Source organism: Hemicordylus capensis, chromosome 3 (assembly GCF_027244095.1).
Source record: "Hemicordylus capensis ecotype Gifberg chromosome 3, rHemCap1.1.pri, whole genome shotgun sequence".
Lineage (NCBI taxonomy): Eukaryota > Metazoa > Chordata > Lepidosauria > Squamata > Cordylidae > Hemicordylus > Hemicordylus capensis.
The window spans coordinates 123,699,963-123,724,540 of record NC_069659.1 but is presented as its reverse complement, the minus strand read 5'-3'; the positions used below and the strand labels follow the sequence as shown (position 1 = coordinate 123,724,540).

At 43.7% G+C, this 24,578-nt stretch overlaps 1 long non-coding RNA gene across 1 annotated transcript in view; it reads left to right on the top strand.

Annotated features, from left to right (window-relative positions):
* Positions 1-24,353, top strand: part of LOC128348868 (uncharacterized) — a 51,987-nt gene extending 27,634 nt beyond the window's left edge. The window contains exons 2-3 of the long non-coding RNA XR_008318393.1: positions 21,401-21,491; positions 22,639-24,353. This is a non-coding gene — a long non-coding RNA (uncharacterized LOC128348868). The remainder of the gene's footprint in view (positions 1-21,400; positions 21,492-22,638) is intronic.
* The last annotated feature ends 225 nt before the right edge of the window (positions 24,354-24,578 follow it).

Sequence of the window (24,578 nt, the reverse complement as noted above, 5' to 3'; positions counted from 1 at the left end):
TCAAGGCAGAATACAGTTTTTTAAAATCCATTTAAGAATAGGAGTCACTTTGGATATACCCAGACAATTCTGTTTGCCAGCTGAGAAAACCTGTCCAGTATATGTTGAATCCTCTCAGCATGGATTTGGAAAGCAATATGATTAATAAGTTTAAAAAGCTGCAGGAGCCACAGCTTTGCTAGTAATTCTATTTTATTATATATTTTTAATTTATCTGGGCAAATTCTTTTTCTATGTTTCCTTTATATATGATTCTCTTGTATAGAAACATAGCTGTAGATAATAGTGGCTTTTCATACTAAAAATATGTTATTGGTTAAAGTGTGTCTAGAAAAAGCCAATTATTTTTCCCCCTAATGCCACATTTATAAAGTGAGTTAATACAAGTTATAACATATAGCACATACATCTCATCCTCCCCCGCCCAGAAGTCTATTAATACTAATGCAATTGCAGTTACTTTTATGCTATTTGACCTTGAAAACATTTGCACTCTTGAGTAACTTTAATTTCACTGACCTTTATGGATATTATTCACATGTCTAATAAAGTCTGCCTAGGTGTATAATTAAAATCCATCTCATATATGGTTTACTGCAGGAACAGGTACCTGGTCTTGCACTGCGTCCTCTTCATTATTCTATCATTTACACAAGAAAATATATAAATGAAACATGAAATATTACATTCCTAAGAAAACATATACCAAATCCTCATTTAAAATAGTAATACTTCAAGTCCTCAATTCAACAATTATTTCGCTTGCATAGCAGAGTTGTATGTGCATGTTCCTTAAATGCAAACCTGACTTGGATACTGCAATATATGTACACAAGAAATAGATTCAAGGACATGCCTTCCCCATACATAGGTCAGCGCTGGATGCTGCACACAAATATATTACCTTACATGCATACATGTACATGTTTATGCACTTAGTAGATGTGTAATTTGCATGTGCATCTGACTAGTGCAATTGATTCTTTGATTTCATGCACAAGATAGATGTGTGAATCTACATACATTTTTTCTTCTGAATGGGTGGCAATCTATATTACATATTTATTATTATTATTATTATTATTATTATTATTATTATTATTACCCAACATCCAGACTAACACATGCTGATGCAGCTGTGGGAGAGAGGGGAATTTTGTCTATCTCCCCTTCCTTCTTTAGCCCATGTGACTTCCAAATATATGTCCTCAAGGGCTGCTCATCTCTTAGTAACATATTATAGAGGGCACAGTGGGCTTCAGAAGGAAGGGGAGATTGACAAATATTGCCCCTCCTGTGTGGTGTGTGCTGCATGGTCATTTTGCATTCATCAGTCTGAATGTTTTAATATTATTTATTCTAGTATAATGCTTTTCAACCAAAAAAATTCTCAAAGCAGTTTATACAGCAAAAAGACTAAGAAAATGGTTCCCTATCCTAGAAGGCTCACAGTCTTTAAAACAAAACACACACACACAACACCAGCAACAGCCACTGGTGAGATGCTATCTTTGGTTGAGTGGAGCAGTTGCCCTGCCCCTGTTAAATATAAAGGAGCCACCACTTTTAAAAAGTGCTTCTGTGTCCAGTTACTGGGTTATCCTAACTGATGTTACCTGTTTCCTCAAACTATATAAGGTGCAAGTGATTATATGTTGTACATGTGTATCTCTGGATTGGGACTGCTATTTATTTTTATTTTTTAAAAATAAAATCTTTTAATGAAGTAATTACCTATGGTCCCTAAATTATGGGAGAAGAGCTCGTCCATGGGAAGAGAATTGTTCCCTTTGCTAAGCAGGGTCTGCACTGTTTGTATTTGAGTAGGATCGAATTGAATTAATAATATATGTGAGCACTGTAAGATATTCCCCTTAAGGGATGGGGCTGCTCTGGGAAGAGCACCTGCATGCTTCATCTAGAAGGTCCCAAGTTCTTTCCCTGGCATCTCCAAGATAGGGCTGAGAGAGACTCCTACTTGCAACCTTGGAGAAGCTGCTCCTAGGGATGTGCATGGAACCGGTATGGCCGGTTCAGTTTGAATTCAAACTAAATTCGAACCGACCTGGCCCAGTCCAGTTCTGGTTCCAGCCAAACCGGGCTGAACCGGTTTGTGACTGATTCGAGTAAATGCTTGTAAAGGGGAATCTGCTGAGGATTCCCTTTTACAAGCAAAGGGGAATTCACAAAGTGGGGAGGGGGGAGAGGGGAACTTACCTTCCCACCAGTGGTGGGATGGCGGTCATGGGGACTTCTCTAAACCACCTGCTAGCCTCCTCAATAGCAGCCTGGGCTGGTGCCTGTGGCCTCCGTGTGGTAACTGCAGAGTGTGCAGTGCAAGAGCACTGGGCTATCTATTCTAATATTGAATGAATAGATATTAGAATAATATTTATTGTAACGCATGCTCTGCAGTTACCACATGCAAGCCCGGACTATACCAAAGCTGCTGGCCCAGGCTGATATTTTATTTATGTATTTAACATATTTTTATACTGGCCAAAACTTATGTCTCTGGGCTATAGAAAAGGCTGGTGGGTGGGTGTGTTAGAGGAGCCCCTACCACCACTGTCCTGCCACAGCTGATAAGTTCCCCTCCCCCTGACCTTTGGGGATCCCCCTTGGTAGTCTTCCGCAGATTCCCCTTTACAAGCATTGCCCCAGACTGGTTCAGACCGGTTCTGTTCAAACTGGGGCAGATCTGGTTTGAACTCAGACTGGCACCCCCTTGCGGGGGGGGGGGCTGTTCAAACCCAGACCGGTTGAACCAGGCCAGTTCAACTCAAAATGGGGTTTGAGTTGAACTGGGGTTCAAACTGGTTTGCACACCCCTAGCCATTGTCAGTCTGTGCAGACATTACTGAACCAGATGGAACAATGGCCTGACTCCTCATAAGGCAGCTTCCTATGCTCCTACCATGATTGTGTAGTTTTAATATTTCCCCCCCGTGTCATGTAATGATCTGATCCTACATACAGTTTTCTTGTATTGTAACCTATGAAGTCATCAAGAAGTGGGTACTAATCCAAACAGATGAATAAAATATTTAAAACATGTATGTACTCTACAGCTGCATGCCTGTTAAAAGCTCCCTGCTTCCCATCTAATAAACGAATACATAAATCTCACCTGATTTAAAATGGCCTGAGGAATGGACCTATCCTCCTTGGGAGAGTCACAATAAGGCACAATTGCACCTGCCAGTAGATACAATTACCTAATGCCAGGGTGGTTAAATCACTGGTAGTTGACTTAGTGCCCTTTTCACATATGGGAGGCAAGGGAAGCTGATGCTCTGTGCGGTTGTGTGGAGGCAGGTGCTAAATTACACTTTATTTCATCATGATGGTTGTCCAAAACCTATAGCGACACTACAGGTTCTAGGTCATTGTCTCTTAGCCTGTTGTGATGGTAAGACAGTTCACTGCTAATTGGCGTGACATCTCCTCATGGAGCCACAGTAATGTAATTGTCTTCCTTGCCAGGAACTGAAGCAGGACATGAGTATCCAGTGGATTTTCATTAAGTACATGCCAGAATATCTGTATGAGAGCGTGATGGTTGTCCAAGGTGGACACCAGCCCACACCTGGCACTTGGAAACCATTCTGATGGAAAGAGAGCCTGTAGGCTACATTATGGCCAGTTGAGAATGCAGCCAAAATAGTCAGCTGTGACAAAGTTGGCATCAGATAAGTTGTACAGCTCATCAGCATGCTTTAGAAAATGTCTTCATATGAACTGAGAACAGCTTTATTTGCAGCAGACTCTGGAAAGCGGAAACCAATAGATAATGTCATATAATGGAAAAAAACAACATGAGTGGGATATGTCTTCTCTTGAATCAACTTGAGAAAAAATTTCTACTTTGCACTGACCTTCAATGAGACCTATTTAGAACCGTCCTGCAAAACTCAAAGCAGGTTTGGGCACTGCTGGTGGGTCTACCGCAGAAGTGTTCGTCACAGACAGCTACATGACTGAAGGAAAAGGCAGAATTTATGTGGATGTTTTTTGCTTAATGTGTATGTTGCTTAAACATACACCTTATGCATCTGAGACTGGATGACAGTGAGGTGCACATAAGTAAAGGGAGCAAACAAGATGTCTCAAGCTCTGAGACAAGGGCTCAAGGATTTTTGACACAACTAATAAATAAAGATAGAAATTACAGTTGTCCATGGCAGAATGGTAGGGTTGCAATGAAGTTCTTGGAAAGGATATTTAGATGCTATGATGTGTCTATACCTAAAAAGATTAGAATCGTTTGGACAATGGTTTTTCCCTTGAATTCAATGGATGCGAAAGCTGGACTTTGAAGAAGCAAGATAGAAAAAGTATTGATGCTTTTGAACTTTGGTGCTGGAGAAGACTTTTGAGGATACCATGGACAGCCAGGGAAACAAACAAATGAATCATAGAACAAATCAATGAAGAATTTTCACTTGAGGTACAAATGACCAGGCTCAAACTTTCATACTTCAAAATTATTGTTCGAACATTATTAGAAAACCCAGTTCCTTTGAGAAGTCCATAATGCTGGGAAAAGTTGAAGGAAAGAGAAGAGGATGACCAGCTACAAGGTAGATGGACTCAATTACGGCAGCAATGAAAGCACCACTGAGAGGCCAAGTTGATGACGGATCATCCTGGTGAGAATCTATCTATGTGGTCACTAAGAGTCGACAATGACTTGATGGCACTTAATCAATCAATCAAATGGAAGAATGCCAATGGAAGAAATTACTGTTGCCTATGGAAGAATGCCTTAATGACCCCAAACCTTTACTTCGGGAGTACATATACAAAGTAAATAACACTGCAATTACTGGCTGCCAATTTTCATGCTTTGGCCCTTCTGCTGGTGGAGAAGAGAGGTAGGAGAAATGAGTAGGTGGTATGGCTGTAGATAGTGGAATGCAGCATAGTAATACCAGCTAGTCTGAGAACCTCTACGGTGAGAGAAAGCTGAGTTTGAGTAAAGGTACTAGCAGCTAGCAATCTATGCTATGACACCATTAAACAAATGTCCTACTGTTCATATTCTTAAATATCATAAAGGCTGAATACAGATTCCTGCAGTTTATATTACAGGCCTGGTAGTGGCGGCACCTGAACAAAAACTGAGGGGGGCACAAAAGAACATGTATGGGTGGGTGAGCTGTGTCTCACATATTAGAGTTCTGAAACAGAAATGGGAGACCGGTGGGGGGACAAACCACTTGTCCACCCTTGTACCACCACCACCCCAGAGCTGCCCTTGAGGGATGGAAGATTTTCTGCCCCATACTGTTTTCTTCACTATCCTGTGCTGCCGTGCCTTCCCTCATATGCAGAGTTAGCCAAACTTAAAGTTGCAAATAAGATGCAAGAAAAGCATCACTGGAAGGACAGGAAAGCAGCAAGTGCATGTTTAGGGCACTAAACATTAAGTTGTCATGTCTAGAAATGAATGATCATGTATTCATTTTGCTTAGCTTAATTACACTTTAAACTCCGTTAACTGCAGAAAATCCTTTTCACACTAAAGATACACTTTATTGTTTCTCCTTTCGCATTTACTTACTAGAACGAAACACAACTATAGACAAGTCACAGGGACAAAAGTTGGGGAAATGTTGACAATCACAGGACCATGGAAATCCTTTATAATGCTAAGAATGCAATGACAGTAATAGCATATTAACATTTGCTATGGGTGATTTATTTTTGTTTGTACAAGCAATATTTACAGTGATTTATTTTTTTTGTCTTCCTGGAACATCTGCCTTTCCCCTGCCTTTCTTTCTCTCTGTGCATGTGTGCTGACGTGTGTGTGTGATGCTGAGGAGTATTAGAGCCTAAATATTTCAGGTTGTATCAAATATAACAAAATGTTTCCCTTTCATTAGATGCCATAGCTATATCATGGTTTACCACTGAGAGTCCACACGTGTATGGAAGCAATCTGAGCCCTGGGGACAGGACAGCCGGCAGGAAATGCTCCCACCCGCTGCTCTGTTCCAGCGCACACCCTCACCCATTCGAGCATGTGCCTCACCCAATCCCTCATCCCTGGCAAGCTGCCATTCCCTGTTGACTGCATCAGCCTCCACCCTGCCCACCGCCCCAGGCTCAGATAGCCTCTGTGCATGTGCATCTAAGCTCTGGGGGCGGGGCAGCCAGCAGAGAAAGCCAGCTGGCCAGGTGCTGGGATGTGGAGCACACCAGGGTGTGTGTGTGTGTGTGTGTGAGCACACACACGCACACTCATGTGCATGCCTGTGTGAGTGCATGCGTGTGCACCTGTATTTGTGTATGTGCCTGAGTGTGCCTGTCTCTGTGTGTCTGTTTCTGTGTCTCTCTCTCTTTCTCTCTGTGTGTACAACTTGTACATTATTTTGCTGATAACACCTTCCTGAAGGAAATTCAAACAAGCAGGAGAATTATGAGGTTTATGGGAAATTTTTGTGAAGATAAAATGTCATTTTGGACACGATTGTTAAAGTATTTGTTATTTTTAATTGTCATTGTTGTTTGTGTATGTGTCTTTTTAAGAAAAAGGGGGTAAAATGAAGTACAGATTAAAGTGAACACAAATTTCCTCCTTCTTGTTACGTCCTTATTCACTGCTGAATAACCATGAGGTTGTCACTATTACTGAATCCACTAATTTAATTTAGTTGTGTTTTTTCAGGCAGGAGGGAATGTTACTTTATTTTAGTTGAAGGTTTTACAAAAATTTTGGTGTTCAGCATCAGGAAGTTTTACCTTGTGGCTTGGGTAAGCTCTTCCCCATAATGTCTAATAAGATTTCCCTTTTAAACACACCTGGAAGTTCAGTAATCCAAAAACTTTCAGTTTAAAATGAGAGTTAAGCTGCTTTACATTTTCACTTGTGCTCTGAAAGGAATGGAAATTGCAAGTTAAGGTGCCCATCTTTACTTCTGTGCTATATAAGCTGTAAAGACTTTTTACAGTCTGGTATATGATGATGGCTTTAGAAATGAGCCTCCATGCACCCACACTTTGCCTTGATCAGAGATGCATCAGGCACAAATTCATCAGGGGCATCTCTAGGAAGTGATTAGGGAAACTGCAGCTGTTAAATGTCTGCCTGGATGTATCCCTCCACAGCCCAATGTCCAGCTGAAAGACCAAGGGGTCTAGAGTGGCCTCCACTAGTCCTCCCCCACCCGCCCTTTTCAACCCAAATCTTGTCGCTAGGGATCCCCAAAGCTTGTAAAGGGGAATCTTTACCAGATTCCCCTTTACAGGCATGCTGAACCAGGTTGACCTGTTTCAACCTGTTCCATGTGCACGAACCAAACCTTCCTGCTGGTTCAAACAAACCAGTTCAGGGACTGGCAGTTTGGTTATAATTTGTTTCAAATTTGAACTGAACTGCCACTGGTGGTTCTGGGCACACCCCTACACTGTAATTGATGGAGCTCAAATCCCCTTATTGCTTTGTTTTAATTGGCTGTTTGATTTAATAAAGTTGTGGTCCATTTCTTCTAACTAATTGCCTCATGTCTTTGTTGGTTTGGGGGCAAAGTTCCATTGGTGGTGATTGGTACTTTGTGATGAGTTGACCCAACACCTACTGAAGAAAGCCCTTATCAGACATTACATTGTTCATGCATACAGGTGTCCATACACTTGTACATGCTTTTGTGTGAATGATTGTACATGCATTTTCTTTAAATTGTATTTGGGTCCAAGCCCCACAAATGTAGAATCCAGGTACTAATGTACTAATATACAAGCACTGATCATTATGTGTGAATAACTGTACATGTGTGCAGATCTGGATGTGTGTACACTGCACATAGACTGTACTTGTGAAGTGTGAATAGGGCTCATGTGATGAACATAAGTGTGCAAGCTTACCTTTTCTGTATAGTGACTGTTTCCTTCATGCCTTCCTCATGGGCTCCCTGGAAAGCATCTGGTTAGTCCTTTGGTTGGGCCCATCAGGACCCAACCTCTCCTTATTTTCCTTATGATTGCATGAAGAATGCTTTGCTGTGCAAGTTCCATTGTCAAAAATGTGAATACTACAAAGATATATTGCACAACTCTGTTGTACAGTTTTGCATAGGAAAAGGTCCCGAAGGATTGTATGGATTTTCTCCAGTACACACATAATCATATATCCCTTCTTTAGATCCCAAAGGTGTTTATTTTGCCATCACAAGCTTACATGAAATAATTCATCTGTCATAAAATGGGCTTCTTTGTTTCACATATGTGTCCAAAAAAATGTCTTTGAACATATTAAAAAACAATGGCCTGGATCCAAAGAACTGCATGACTAGTTCCACATGCCCAAGGCAGTGTTGGAATTTCAAAACCATTTGTGATATGGTATTGGGTCTGCTGTTCAAAGCAAAATCTTCAGAAATCCCAGTGGGTATGTCTAAACCCGTTCTCTGTCTCCTGGGCTATGGGATTAACTGAGACCTCTAAAAACATGTGACAGGGATTCTGGTGCTGACAATAACATTAAGAGCTATAGCCGTAAGCAGCTCTAGTTTATTTTTCTGCAGCCTCTTCAATAAAATCTAATGCCATGAAGAAATTGAATTGCTTATAGATCCCTATCCTGCATCATTAACTGGCTTTTCAGAATGCTCCAGCAGAGAACATGAGCTTAGAATTTCTGCTTTACTTCCAGCTCACATTTCCTAATGCATAGTCAACCTATAAATGTCCATTATTAACTCTTTCTGGTTCTGTTTAATTAAAGCAAGCTGGCATTTTGTATGAAGCAGTTTTCACTACACACAAAACTCTCCTTCACTGCTCTACCAAGAACTTGATAAAGTAGAGTGAAATTGGATTTTGAATATTGGGTCATCATGATGCTAGAAACAGTGGCGGCCAGTGAGGGTGGCACAGGGGCAGTGGCAAGAGGTACATTTAAAAGACATTACTGGTGATACCACTGGCATCTGGAAGCTGCAGAGAGCAGAAACACCCTACGCAGCATCCCGCATGGAGGCTGCCTTGCCTACGGCACTTGCTTGGCCTCTACACATGCACAGCAGCCATTTGTGTGGTGACAGTCATTAGCATGGTCAGCATGGTGTTGCTGACCACACAAATGGCCTGGCCATCATGCATGTGCAGAAGCCAGGGGAGTGCCATAAGTGGGGCAACTGCCACATGGGTCATTCAGCCCTATTCCTCCTCCTTCACTCCACAGGAGTGAAAGTGTTAATTCTTAATTCTGTCCGTTCTTACTTATCTTAAGCTGCAGAGCACAATGTGCAAGTGGAATCAAAAGTAAAACTAACAAAATAACTATTTGAACATTAACAGTCTTGCAGACTTCCTCCACTCTGCTTGCAAATTACTCCTCCTTGGCCTTGCTGACTTGTACGTTGTCTCATGTTGAATTGGACACAATGGCCATCTCCCCCCAGTCTTTTGTCCCTCACTGCATCCTGCACTTATCAAGCATGTGCTTCTACCATATACAGACTGTCAGTAGGGCCCCATATTAGTAGTATGCCCTAGCCAAATGAAAACATATTGGGGGAGCAGAGAACAGTGTGTCATTGCCCCACACTGAATCTAGAGCTTTATTGTGCTACTCAAAGAGGTGCTCTAGGCAAGGTTACTGGTGGGAGAGATAAAGATTTAACACTCTACACAATGTTCGTACCATTGTTACGTTTTTCTGGCATCCAAATCCTTCTGGCAATTTATTATTATTATTATTATTACTATTATCATTACATTTATATCCCATTCTCCAAGGAGCCCAGAGAGGTGTACTACATACTTGAGTTTCTCTTTCACAACAACCCTGTGAAGTAGGTTAGGCTGAGGAGAAGTGACTGGCTCAGAGTCACCCAGCTAGTTTCATGGCTGAATGGGGATTTGAACTCGGGTCTCCCCGGTCCTAGTCCAGCACTCTAACGACTATACTACGCTGGTTCTCAATTTACATAATATCCATGTTGGAGCTAGGACCCTGGCAGCATCAGCTCTCAGCTGCAGTGTCTCATAGTGACCCCTGGGGTGGGGGTAGGGTCATGGATAAAAGTGCTAAACTCTGCCCCTCTTTGTTCTTCCAGTGTTAGTCTTCATTTTGTCTCTCCAGAGAGGTTTTGGTCTCTCTCTTCGGCCATGAGCTACAGCTGAAATTAAGCTGCAGGCCTTTTCATATTTGTTTGTAACCTTTTCTTTAAATAAATCCTTGTAGTTCTTCAATACTAAAGAACTGTCTCAAGACCTCTTGCTTTGTTGCTTTCTCACCAAACTGGTTTTGCTCTGCTATTTGGGGACTGAACTGCCAGTCTTCCCCTACAATCCATGCCTTTCTTGTTTTCCCATTTCCCTCTGTCATCTCTTTCCTTGCCAAAATATCTAAAATTATTTGAAACCTTAAATTTTGGTGATACATACTTGTGTTATTTATTGTGATAATAGAGTGTGGACTTCCTATATATGCACACAATGTTTAATTTGGAATTGACAAAGTACCATAAGACCTTTGCCTAAGGATATCTTATATTGGAAGTGGGCAGGGCAGTGGGAAGAAATGAGTAAAAGAACACATTTTCCTATTCTGTCTTCTACAGGAGTCCTCATGGGGGTGAAACACCACATGACCATGTATTTTATCAATATATTTAACATGGATTGCACATCTAAATGTGTGAAAGAGCTATTCCAGAAATTTCAAAGTTGGCTTTAAAAAACACCCCACAATATGACTCTGAAAGACCTTGTTGTGACCTTGTGTTGCTTTGCCAAAACATTTTGGGAGATGCTTTGCATAAGCAGACAATTAACTTAATGAATCAAATTTACTGTTTCCTTCTCAGAGGGACACTGAAAATTCACCTCTGAGGAAGTGGAGTGTTTAAAAGCAGCTTTGTTTACAATTTCTTAGTGGATGCTTGGCCAGTGAATGGGGCAATGTGACATAAAATAGCCATTTGAGTAATTGCTAATATGTAGGCATAAAAGTGTGAGAATCAAAGCAATAACGTAATTAGAGAAATGTAATTTCAGAAACACATTCTTAGAGCATAATATGTTTACAGGAACAAAAGCCAATTGCCACTAAATAGATGCTACAATTCCCCAGGGAGTAGCATACATGTTCCTATAATGATGATTCAGGTGGAATTATTTCTCAAAAATATCTGCAAGCAATAATGACCCAAAAAGACATGGGTCTGATTCTCACAGTCAAAGTGCTGCTGAAAGTTGTGTGGAGGAGGGGCATGTGCATTGTCTGGGGAGATAAAATGTCGGGTGGAGGATTAGGTAGTGATCATGTACAAAGAGTCAATAGTAGTTCATCTGCACAAGCAGCCAACATCAGTCATGTTAGATTTGGTCTAGGGCAGGGACGTTGACTGCCTGCACCAACAAACTATGATTGTGCATGGAAAATCACTTCCCAGTCCTCCAATCAGGATTTTTGCAACACAGACAATGGTGTATCAGAGGTGCATGTGCTTCTTCCCCTTCCCTCCTCCACCTGAAAGTTGTTTCAGCTGCACTTTGATTGTGAGAAACAGCCCACTATTTAAAAAAAATGCAATATGTATGTGTGTCCGGCTACAGATCCCTGTCTCCTTTACCCAGCCTGGCTAGGCTTATCGGGTCTGGCCTCCGAGCAGGGAGGGGACTGAGCATCACCCTGTGCCTCCTCTGTCCAGGCTACTTGTTCCTTGTGTCTGCCCCTCTCCTGGGGCCCCTGACACTCTCCACCAGCCAGTCTCTCTTCCCTGGCTGGCTCCTTATATACCTCCTCACAGGCTGTGCATCGCCCGCCCCCAATTATGGGGCCAACGCCCCTCTTTATTATCTGTAATTGATTACCCCTTATAGCTGTTGCCAATGCCGCTCCCCCTTCTCCTTCCTCCTGCTCAGATCCCTTCCCTTCGGGAGGCATGCTGCTGCTGTTATCCTCGCACGCCTCCCCTTCGATCTTATCAGGGCTTAGCTCCTCCTCCACTGGAGCTGAGTCCCTGCCCATTGGCAGTCTTTCCTCCACCTCTCCCCGGCTGCCAGCTGTCCCTGTTGCCTTCGGTCCTCTCACCACTCCATCCTTGGAGGTAAGGACAGCTGGCCTCGCCAGACAGTGTGTTACTGTACTGGTATGAATATAAAGTCTTATAAAACAACACAACTCCAGGAATGGCAGATGTGAAAGGAAGTGCGGCGTTCTAAATGTCTGGTTGGAACATGTAATTTTGGTCTGTTTTTCAGTATGGTGGACATGGACTGGGAAACCTGGGTATAAGTTCCTCCTCAGCCCTTAGGCTAACTGGACAAGTCACTGTTGCTTAGGCTATTGTTTTGTAAACTGCCCAGAGAACTTGCGTTTTGGGCGGTATAGAAATGTATTAAATAAATAACCAGATCACAGGATTTTGGAGAGTTTAAAATGAGATATATACTAGCCCTTGAGGATAGCAGAAAATAAAAATCTAGAAGCACATTAATATCAATACTTCTCTCTCTGTCTGCCTTTGCTCCCAACATAAAGGGCTGGTTCAGATGATACCAGTCACTGGTCCCGCCCAACATGAGATTATAGATGACAGTACATATATCCTGCCCACGCCCACCCAGTAAGTATGCAGTCTTCTGCAGACTCATGTGGTTGTAGGAACATCCTAACTAATCACATGGTCCAAAGGACTATTAGACCCATACAATTGATTCAGATTATCCATCCTCTCATGAGTGTGCAGGACAGAACAACATGGTGAGGTGTGAGGGGACAACATGTGCACACCCTTATTTGCAGTTGTGTAGTTTGCAGGACCAGTGGATATAGTCATCCAAACCAATCCATCATTGACAATTGAGTAACAGGAATGTAAAATATAAAAGGAAATAGATTACATTTTTAAAAGGATGAAAAGGATGTCTCTGTGGAAAAGCCAGATTTATTCTGAGTAGTAATGGTAGTAGTAGTGGTAGTATATCTATACACACTTGCAAAAAAGTAAATAATAATAAAACAAATAAAGAGAAGATGGTTCCCTGCCCCCAAAGGGCTGTAAAAAGAAATACAAGGCAGGTATCAGCAATAGCCACTGGAAGAATGCTGTGCTGAGATTGGATAGTGGCAGTTGCTTCCCCACTGCTAAATATAAAATAACTACCACTTTAAAAGGTGCGGCTTTGCCTGTTTAGCAGGGGTTAATGTTGAACTCCCTGCCCTAAGAGGCTTGTTGTTTTGCCCCTTCTTGAGTGTCTTTCACCAGTATTTAAAAGACCTTTGTTTACGTCTTCGAATACTACATTTGGCTTACCTTCTGTCTCATTATTATGTGTCCCCTGAACTTTTTGGCTTGGTTCTTCTGCTGCTCTGAGCTCTCTCTCTCTCTCTCTCCATTGTTTAATTATGGTCTTATATTGATTCATGATTTTTGTGCTGGTTTTAAATGCAGCAGTCTGCCATGGTGCATAAATCCTGAAAAACCATTTTTTCCCATGCAAAGGGCTATCTTAGCTTTATCTGCAGGAGGTACCTCTACTTTCCTTCTGATTCTGATTCTACTTTCTATTTACACCACGACAAGACCAAAGATGGAGCATCATTAACCTTTTGTCAACATGAAAAAGGTATATGAGAGGGGACACCGCAGCTCAGTGGTAGGAACATGCTTTGTATGCACAGGACCCAGGTTCAATCCCTGGCACCTCCAGTAGGTTACTGTCCTTGGACTCACGGAAGGCTAAATGACTCCTCTGTTCTTCATCTCCCATAGGTGTTGTTCAAGCTCCTGTTACATACAGATTAAGGCAGTTTGAGATCACTGAGTTGGCCTTTCTAATGTTAAGATAATATTGTCTGTCTCTGTGCACTTTGGCCTTACCTGCAGAATTGCAACAATTCATGCCACTTAATTAAGTACAATGATTATACAATTATACTTAATTAAGTATAGGAATTAAGTACAATGGCTGACATAACACACAAGAGAATATCAGCCTAACAGCATTGTATTTGCATAATTTGCACAAGTTTCACAAGCACAAAATTAGAGCAAATAACATTACACATGAGTAATCCCATTATTTCCTTTGGGCATACTCTTGTGTAATGCAACTTATGAAATTACATAAATATTGAGGCTATTCACATGAACAGCAAACAGGATAACCCTGAGCCGAGCTGTAACCCCTTTACCCACCTCACAACAATCACACAAGAACATAGTGAAGCCTCGGCAGAGAGCCTGCAAGACTGATGGTCACCATGACAGGCTTTTGCTCAGGATAGGAAGCCAGAGCTTGCATTGTTGGTCCTCCAGCCAACAATGCCAGGTGGCTGCAGCTCCCTGAGTGGCCAAGGGTAATCACATGACCCAAGGAGACCACTCAGGTGGCTTCAAGTTGTCATCCTGCTTTGCAGCTCCCTGATTGGTAGATCCCGTAAGCCTACAGTTAACCCCTTCCTGGAACCCCAGCACTGCTAAAGGCACTGAACTTTGTCCCAATACCCAATGAGATGGAAGGGGAGAAGGGAGCAGCAGCAGCTACCAGCCCTCCCCAAAGAGCCCATGAACACACACCACCACACATCCTCACACACACCCCAGAACCAGAAGGGACAAGGCAGATGCCCCCTGGTTCCCAGTCACACCCCCACAAATGCTGCCTGTGGAAGCAGAATCAATGGCAGGTGAAGGCAGTTGCTGGTTTCCTCCATGGTGCAAGGCACACTCCCCTCATCTCCCCATTTGCTCGCTCAGTTGGCATCCAGGACTGGGCCGCCCATTAAAGCCAAGCAAATAGCCACTGAAGGCACAAAGCCAGTGGAAGGGCAATGGCTTCTGTTCCTCACCACCCCAGTGGAACTCCCTGTCTGGTTGCCCCCTAGCCACAGTGGACAGGAAGGCGGGCAAGCAACGGTGAGTATGTACCTGCCCACCTTGCCACTGCTGCCACTTGCCCCCACCCAACCCGGCCCCACTTCTCTTGCTGCTGCAGGCTTGAGTTGGAGCTGGCTCAGCTGGAAGGCTCTTGTTCAAATGAGGAGGGAAGCCAGTTGACTCAAGCCAAGCCTGGCTTCAAACCCCAACTGGCGAGCTGGCCTAAGGGGCTCAAGGGGGTATGCTTGTGAAGGGTATACCCAGCAAGGATTGTGCTTACAAGTAAAGGGCTCCTCCATAGCAAGCAGCAGTTGGGAGGTCAGGGGAAAGATACATCTTAATTTTAAAAACAAGCCACCAGTGGAGGCTGTGGGGAGGTTGGAGGGTGAGGGGAAAGTTCCTCCCTTCACCTTCCCAAACCATGTCACTGCACAGATGGCGAGCTGGAAGGAGCTCTATCTTGTCACGGCCACCTCCGTCACCCCATCCTAACGCATAGCAGTGTGGTTTGAGAAGGTAAAAGGGGGAACCTTCCCCTCACGCCCTCACCCTGTTGCTTGCTCCCCACTTGCTCCCCACAGCTGCAGCTGTGGCCTCTGCCCCCCCCCCCGCCCGCAACATCCCACCACACAGTGGTAATGTGTGCAAGGTAAAAGGGAGAAACGTCCCCTCACCCCCCACCCTCGCTGCTGCTGCTGCAGACAAGTGCCGACTCTGCCTCCCTGACAATCCACTACTGCCACCCACCCACCCACCCTGGCCTCCCAAATGACAGGCCAGTCAGTCTGCAACCCAGTTCAGGCCTCTGTGCATGCACAGAGGCAAATGGCGTGCACTATTGGTGATACTCAACCAATTGTGTGGTGGAGGGCAGGCGAGTGGGTGGAGGTGGATGTGCATATGTGTGTGTGAGGGTGTGTGTGTTCCCCATCACCCACTTGCCCTGCTGCTGCCACTTGTCACACCCCGCAGGGCCAGCAGGGCAGGTGGGTGTGTGTCCGAATGGCAAAGTGTTTCCCACCATCTGCCCACCCTCATTGCCACTGCTACCCATTGATTTGTGATGGTGGTAAAGAGTGTGGGCAGGCAGGTGGGTGATGGGGAACACCTGCCCGCCCACCTACCCTCCCATCTACTGTGGCCAGGAGTGCGCGGGGGTGGGGGCATGAGGCAAGTGGGTGCACCCAGGCGGGCTATGCTTGCTGCACCACAGAGCCTCGGGGCAGCTCTTTTTGCATGCCAGCATTACAGGATATGATACAGACCTGCACAACATGCAATGCTTCAGAAGGCGTGCATGCCTCTGCCATGCTGCTTATAATTAAGAGCTTACTGACCCAGCTTTGCACCACACCCGCAACTGCTCCCAAATAGCTCTCACCTGCCATTAGCAGGGAGCCAGTAATGCAGAACCTAGCACTGTCCACACATAGGATCTAGCCCTGCAACCATGGCCACAATGGTGTGAGCTCCCCTCCCCATGGCTGGTGCCAGGAAGGAGAGAGCAGCAGCCCCATCACTTGTGCAGTTTCCCCCTGGAATGCACAAGGTTGCTGCTGTGCTTGCCTTCCCAGCACTGGCTGTGTTGGGCGGGGGTGGGGTGGGGGAGGCATAACCTCTGAGTCAGCAGTGGGAAGAAGGAACCAGGAAGCTGCAGGGAGGTGGGGGCGGGGGGACACTCCTGCCATGGCATTGGAAGGGGGTGATCAGCCAATGGCACCAATTGGGAGGAGCATGCCAGATTGGGAGGGTTGCAGTGCTCTTGCTCTTGTCCCTTGGCAGGCAGTGCACACAGTCTAGAACAGGGGAGGGTGCCCCCAGTGGTGAGTGATAGTTGCAGGGGATGGGAAGGAGCACGGGTCCTGGAGAGGCATGGGCAGGGGTCTGTTTCCCCACTCACCCTAGGCACAGGATCCCCCCACCACACCCTGTGCAATCCTTATGGCTGTTTCTGCAAGGGAGGGGGCATGCCCACTAGGTGAGTGTACCTGCATCTATTGCCTGCAACTGCTTATAGATTGTGAACTGCCCAGGGACTTGCGTATGGGATGGTATGAAAATGTGTTCAGTGAATGAATAACTAAATGCAGAGCTAAATGAGTGAATGAATAGGCTGCTGTGAACCACCCAGAGATGTGTGCTTTGGACAGTATGGGAAGTGTGCATATCAAATTGGCAGAACAGTAGCCAGTGGCTGCTTCTGTGCTCTCTTGCTGCTGCTGCTGTCACCACCACCAGTCAATAGCTGCTGCAGATGTGCAGATGTCCTGGCAATTGTGGGGTTTGCCAAGCAATTGGATGCGACTTGGGCCCCCTGCTTTTTGTGGAGCCCAAGGTCCTTAATCCATGGAGGAGAGTTGGTCTTGTGGTGGCAAGCACGAATCGTCCCCTTTGCTAAGAAGGGTCCACCATGGTTGGCATTTGAATGGGAGACCACAAGTGAGCACTGTAAGATATTCCCCACAGGGGATGGGGCTGCTCTGGGAATAGCACCTGCCTGCTTGCATGCAGAAGGTTCCAATTTCCCTTCCTGACATTTCCAAGATAGGGCTGAGAGAGACTCCTGCTTGCAGCCTTAGAGAAACTGCTGCCAAAGTACTGAGCTAGATGGACCAAGAGTCTGACTCAGTAGAAGGCAGCGTTCTATGTTCCTATGACTATTCTGCATGCAAGCATGCAGATGCACTTCCCACAGTGGCCCCATCCCCTAACAGGAATATTTGCACAGAAACATGTGTAGTCACCCATTCAAATGCCAACCATGGTGGACCCTGCTTAGCAAAGGGGACGATTCATGCTTGCCACCACAAGACCAACTCTCCTCCATGGATTAAGGACCTTGGGCTCCGCAGAAAGCAGGGGGCCCAAGTCGCATCCAATTGCTTGGCAAACCCCACAATTGCCAGCACAATATTGGACATCTGGCAGCAGCTATTGACATCTGGTGGTGGTGGCGGCGGCAGCAGCAGCAGCAGCAGCAAGAGAGTAAAGAAGCAGCAGCTGGCTGCTGTTCTGCCAATTTGATATGCACACTTCCCATACTGTCCAAAGCACACATCTCTGGGTGGTTCACAGCAGCCTATTCATTCATTCATTTAGCTCTGCATTTAGTTATTCATTCACTGAACACATTTTCATACCATCCCATACGCAAGTCCCAGGGCAGTTCACAATCTATAAGCAGTTGCAGGCAATAGATGCAGGTATACTCACCAAGTGGGCATGACCCCCCTTTGCCTGCTTAGCAAAGGAGAAAATGCATGCTTTCTAACACAAGACCAGCTCTCCTCCCTGCCTGGCATCTCTAGGTTGGGCTGAAAGTGAATCCTTCCTGCAAGCCTTGGGAAGCTGCTGCCAGTCTGTGTAGACAATACTGAGCTAGCTAGACCAATGGTCTGACTCAGTAGAAGGCAGCTTGCTTTTCCCTCTTTTCCCTTGAGCTCATTTGCAGGGTGCCTGCCACTTTAAGAGAGCTTGAGCAACTGCTCAGTGCCGGTGATGTCATATGTTGGTGGGCAGACTTTTGCCCAGTGGGCTTGCTTTACAGAACAGCTCTCAGTCCACTCTGGTATCCTGACTCTATGGTAGCTCTGTCAAGACATGGAGAGGGCCGGTGTTGGAGCTCAAACAACACCGTGGCTCCACACAAGCACTGGGAGAGGCTAGGCAACCTCCTCTGTTTGCTAAACCTAGTTTTAGAGGTGGGGCTGGGAATTGGTTGAGCCTCTTTTGATGGAGCACAGCTAGAGGGCTTGCCAATGGTTCACATGTGAGTGCTAACCCTGCCTTCGGTCCTTAAGCCCTGTTTTTACTGGTCATGAGAATAGCCTTGTAATGTTACTAGGCTGATGTACTCATTATTTGACATAAATTTGACTTGATTATTTCAAGCACTAAAGCAAGAGTAGATGCTTCTGTATTCCTATTAATGCTCATATCTGTGCTGAATATATCAACCATGAAAGACAATTAACATGTTTATCAAGGGCAATCAGTGACCAACAACACAGTCATTCCTCCCCGATAGGGTTTGGCAAGGGATGCTGGGAGAGAGAAAGTGCTGTGAGATTCAGCGCCGCCAGTGCACAAAAACATATCATATTATCAGGGCTATCATCTATTTGGCGAAGAAGAATCCCTAGCGAAAACCTTCTGCTATGTTCGGACATCTCTGTTGGAAGGCCATTGATTTAATTTTTGCAATATGTGATTCTGTACACAGCATTCCATTTGATAATGATGACTGGACTTACCTTCAAGTAAATGTATCCAGGTTATTTCACACATTACTCAAGCTAAACCCAACTTTGCTACTAGCACACCCTCATCAGGGAACCACAGCCAGTCTTGGACAAGTTACCCATGCTTGAAAACATGGGGTAGCTGTGTCCACACTGCACATTTTAAAATGCACACTTAGAATATGTTGGGTAACATCCTAACATAGCATGGGTGCAGCATGAGATGCACTGGTGCCGCCAGACTAAAACAGCACTGGCACTAGCTGAGTGGTGGGAGTTATTCCCCTGGAAGGCCTCTGTGTCACCTGAAGATATGTCCTTGTGAGCTGTGTCACCCTCAGGGACATATTTTCAGGTTACACAGAGGGCTTTGGGGGGAAAGGGAGATTGCAGGAATTCACCCACCCACCCCCAAGCAGGTGCCAGTGATGATTAGTTGATCCCATCCACAGCACGAGTGCATATCACGTTACACATGCCAGCACTTCATTAGTTAGAATGCTGGGCACCAGCAATAATACACAGTCAAGTGTTTTTGGTTATTTTTTAACACAGTCGTGTGAAGCAAAGTATGTGATGTATTTCCATGAGCCAGAAAGAGATTTCTGCTTCTACTACACAAAAGGACATTCTCCTTAAAACAAATAATTTAGCGTCTCTTTTTAAAATCAGAGGTTGAAAAGAGGTTATTCTGAAGGTTACATTAACATGCTAGTGACAATACTTAAAGTTTGTGATGCAAATTAAGCTAGAGTCTACAGGGAGTATGAAATCTAAAGTGCTTTCTACTTTTTCAAGCTGTTGCTTGAAGGAACTTGATTGTAAAGCAAGCAGCAAGATGACAGTCTTTGTTACACTGCTATGCAGATCTGTTGCCCACCTTTGCTAAGCCTGACTGAATCTATATTCTTGACAGCTGTGTGAATCTATAATCTAAGACTGGGGAGACACAGGAGAGATTGTTAATGGATTGTGCTTTCTCAGTGCAGGAAGTCAGTACAAGGTAGTTTTTTTTTTTTCCTGTGGTAAAAATGGGGGAGAGGGAACCCCGCATGGTAACCTACCAATCTCATGTATTCTGCAAAATATTCAGTGACTGCTTCATTGACTTAGAGATGCATATTCTCCTTCAATTATTTTGTTCCAGAACACCTTCTAGCAACTATAGCTTTATAAAGGAGCTGGCATACCCAGGGTATATTTTTTCTCACTGGTTATAGCTTATCTGAATGTAAATGTAATAGAATACCTGAAATCGAGATCACACATCATTCTAGTCATTTCCTCCTGCCTAAGTGTAGTACAAGGTTGTTGTTGTTTTGTCTTAGTGAAAATATGCCTTTAGATTTGTTGGTTTATGAAAGAAACAGTGTCACATCAATCCATTGACTAAAGAAGATTTAAACCAAAGGATCATGCATTTTCTTGATTAATTGTTACATTTTGTGTGCTATTGTAATTATGCTGTCGATATGCACAATAATAAATTGCAAATGGGGTTAGTGGAAAATTAAGACGAATCTCAGTATACTCAAGAAGCTCAGTACACCTTTGAATGAAACAGCAATATTGTAAAATATGCTCTTTCTTGTATTAACTTCCGCCCCAGTCATGCATACCTAACATGTACATCAATGCACTTGAATCAATACAGAGACTACATGTTCCCTGTTTGGCATCTCCAAGATGGGCTGAGAGAGATTCCTGCCTTCAACCCTGGAGAAGCCGCTGCCAGTCTTTGTACACAATACTGAACTAGATAGAACAAAGGTCTGACTTGGTATTTGGCAGCTTCCTATGTTCCTATCCCTGAGCAGGAGCATAGTAAGGTTGCTGGCAGCCCCAACACAAACCTCTGGGGTTGCTGAGTATGCTAACTTGCACAGTGGCCCCTTGCCCCCTCCAGCCAACAAAGCACTGTCCCCCCCTGCTCCAATGTCCCTACGCACCTGTCCCTGACTAAAACTCTGATGCTGTAAGGAAAGAGAAAGAGTTGATTACAATCCTATGGTCAGACCTCTGAGTTCTGCGACAGCTGGACCTTGGGGTGGTCAAAGCATGCCCATTTACTTCTAACTGGCCCCAATATCATAAAGATAACAGTGACCCACTTGTCCTTGGATTGTCTTTCCCCCATATTGGCTATATATATAGTTTCAGTATTTAACAACTCATCTCTTTTCACAAATAGGTGCATGTGTACACACACCTACAGAGAGAGAGAGAGAGAGAGAGAGAGAGAGAACTTTCTATTCATCCATGCATGTTGCATCTGAGTTGTTACAATACTGACCTTTTCACCATTCCTCTTAATTGTAGGCATGCTTCTGGAATTTGCATCTGTCCGCATCTGGGGAAGTTCCCATCATGTAGTGAAGAAGTTATCATATCCCAGGCTGCATGCAGCATGGTATGTATTGTTTCCCTATCTGTGAAGTTGTACTTCATTTCAATCTCTTCAATCCCAGCTTATCTTGGGCACCATGCTATAAAAGGTAAGGTAAAGTGTGCTGTCAAGTCGATTTCGACTCCTGGCATCCACAAAGCCCTGTGGTTTTCTTTGGTTAAAGGAGGGGTTTACCATTGTCTCCTCCCATGCAGTATTAGATGATGCCATTCAGAATCTTCCTATATCGCTGCTGCCTGATATAGTAGCATCGGAGATTCAAACCAGCAACCTTGTGCTTGTTAGTCAAGCATTTCCCCTCTGCGCCACTTAAGGTGGTCCACTTTAATTACTAATTCAGCCTCAATTGAATTTATCAAGGGAAGACGGTCAGCAAAATATAAAATCCTGACAAATATGACAAAAATCCATAGAGTAGATCTGACTATATTTACCTTGTTTGGATGAATACCTGATTTATCACTTCTTCATGTATAAAGAAATTACACCTGATAAGTGTGTGAAGAGGTGAGTACATGTGATATTCAATCTTAAGGAAAGGTAGGATATTAATACAAACCAGAAATATAATTTTTCTTGAAGGTTTCTGTCTTTTATTTTTCTCTGCTAGTCATTTTTCACCTTTCCATCTCCACAAATGTGAAACTACAACTAATGCCATCTTCCTTTACTGTACAGTGATATTCCCAACAGAACTGCTTTTTCATTTAATGTTTTATTCACAAACGTTTTGTGTATGAAGCAAATATAGGAAAAGCATTACTTGAAAATTCTCTGTTGATTCAGCAATCTGCAGTGAGACTGCTGACTGATACTTTAGAGTATATTGTTTGACATGTTATTTATAGTGCATAATTTGCTTCCTTTGCTTACATTTAATGTATTATGCAAGAAGTGAAGTCAAATCAATACGACTCAGCAACTCCCCCCTTATCCTTGAAACTCATTTATACAGATTCTGAAATCCATTCTTCCAAAAATTAAATCTACATACAGCTGCATTCTCTAAATTGATCAATTTGTAATAACCAACTATGTAATAACCAAAACAACAATATAGTGGCACTAAACACTATATAGAGGCATCTCAAATATTACCTTTGTATGGAAATGAGCTAACAAAAATACCACAAATCTTTCTTTATCACAGGTAGGTCACATAACACTCATTTGGAACACTTTTCCATTGGCCCAGCAGTAGCGTATATTGTAATGTGGACAAATGCTTGATAGCTGTGATTGCAGAACAGATAGTTCAACAGACAAAGTGGCAAAGAAAACCTCACCAAAAAACGGATTGTCAGGTGCTGTCAAACTCAGTGTGGAAATCCTATAGATATGGCTCCTGCACCACTGAGCCTGTGGACTAGAAGACTATAGGTAATTTCACCTGGAACATCCACACAACAGTGTATAATACTCCTGATTTAGGTAGGCAGATGACACCAGAGAGCCAATCCAGAGACACTGTTTGATATAAAGATCCAATCTGACATTTCCCTGGAGCATTTCCAGACGGAACTTTTAGCTCGCTTCTCTACTGGAACGGAAGGTGTGTGTTCACATATTGGCCAGATTTATCCTGTGACATATCAGAGTGCACTCTATATACGATTTGGGTTTCCCCCTACATGTTGGAGCCTAGCCTGATTTATGTCTGGGTTAAAAAAAATACACTTTTTGCGTCAGAGTATCCGATATGCTCCAGACTCTCAGTAAAACTTTGCAGTATATCCACGGGAAATCCTGCTGTCTGGGAAAGCTCCTGGACAACTGGTTGCTATGGGAGGCCACCAGACTCTTGCTCTGTCAGGCTAACAATCTTGAGCCCACCAGGTGCCTGCTTGACCTATCTGTCTACCAAGTTGCTTGAAGGAAGGGTCAGATAATGTTGCTGCTGCCACTGGCTACCTTGACTGCTTGGAGAAGCCCAGGCAGTCTTCTACCCATTCTCAAAGATGGAGGCCACATGTTTTGAGAGTAGTGCCTAAGGTTGGGAAGCAGGTATGGGGCTAAGCGGTGGGGTGGGGCTGGGTTATGTCAGCTCCAGACCAGGGCCAGGATTAATGCGGGGAGAGGAAGAAGCTTTTTTCCAGCAAGACTCAGGCATGAGCAAACATCATGCAGGTACTAAAAAGGTTCATAATTAGTGGTAACTATCACCTCTTGCTGTAACAACAGGATTACATAATCTTCCCAAAGATTGCTATAGTAATGCCTGAAGATGTGTTTGGGACAAGGGAGTCTTTTGCGGACCTGAGAACTATCTGTGCTTGCCAATAGTTGAGCATTGCTCTCAGGCTGGAACAGTAGATTAAGGGTTTTAGAAGGTCTTCTGTTGCAGGTAGATCCCTGGGAGAAAAGTGTAAGCCTTATTGCTTCTGGGACTGGAATTTGCTTTAATCACTTCCATGTTGTCAAATAATTTAATAAAGTTTTAACCTTGTTCAACCCAGCCTCAATACATGCTTTTTCTTTCTTTCTTTCTTTCTTTCTTTCTTTTTTTGAATGTTTTTACCCAGAAATGTGGTATGGTACATTACAGTTCAGTAGTTTTCCTTACAGGACTTCAGTCTATCTCCTTTGAACTCAAAAAAGGACTTTGCTATTGACTTCAAAGAGATTTGAATTAATGCCATCATTTGCTATACACTTTTGATGTAACTGAAAATCTCTAGCCTTGAATACTTTGCATATATAATACAAGCTGTACAGGCATTATCACCAGTGTTGAAATGAATTATGCTTTGCTATGTGTGCACCGTCAGTTTGATTAATGAATTCTGATTTAATTTGATATGCAGAATGTCAAAGTTTTGCATTGATAATATTACTGTTTACACCTCAGATTCAAATTTTTGGAATAAAAATTTCAAAATACTAAAATACCGAGTTGCAAATCTATTCAGATGCTTGGGCTTATGTCCTGCTCAGTCCAATGAAGTCCACAGTTGGTTTTAAATGTTAAAAGGAAAAGCAACCAGGGCCCAACTATGCATTGAATGTAATGTGTAGTTTAGTTCTAAGCTTCTAACAATACACCATGGGGAAGAGTGTTCTAGGTATAGAAGTTTAGCCTAGCATGCAATG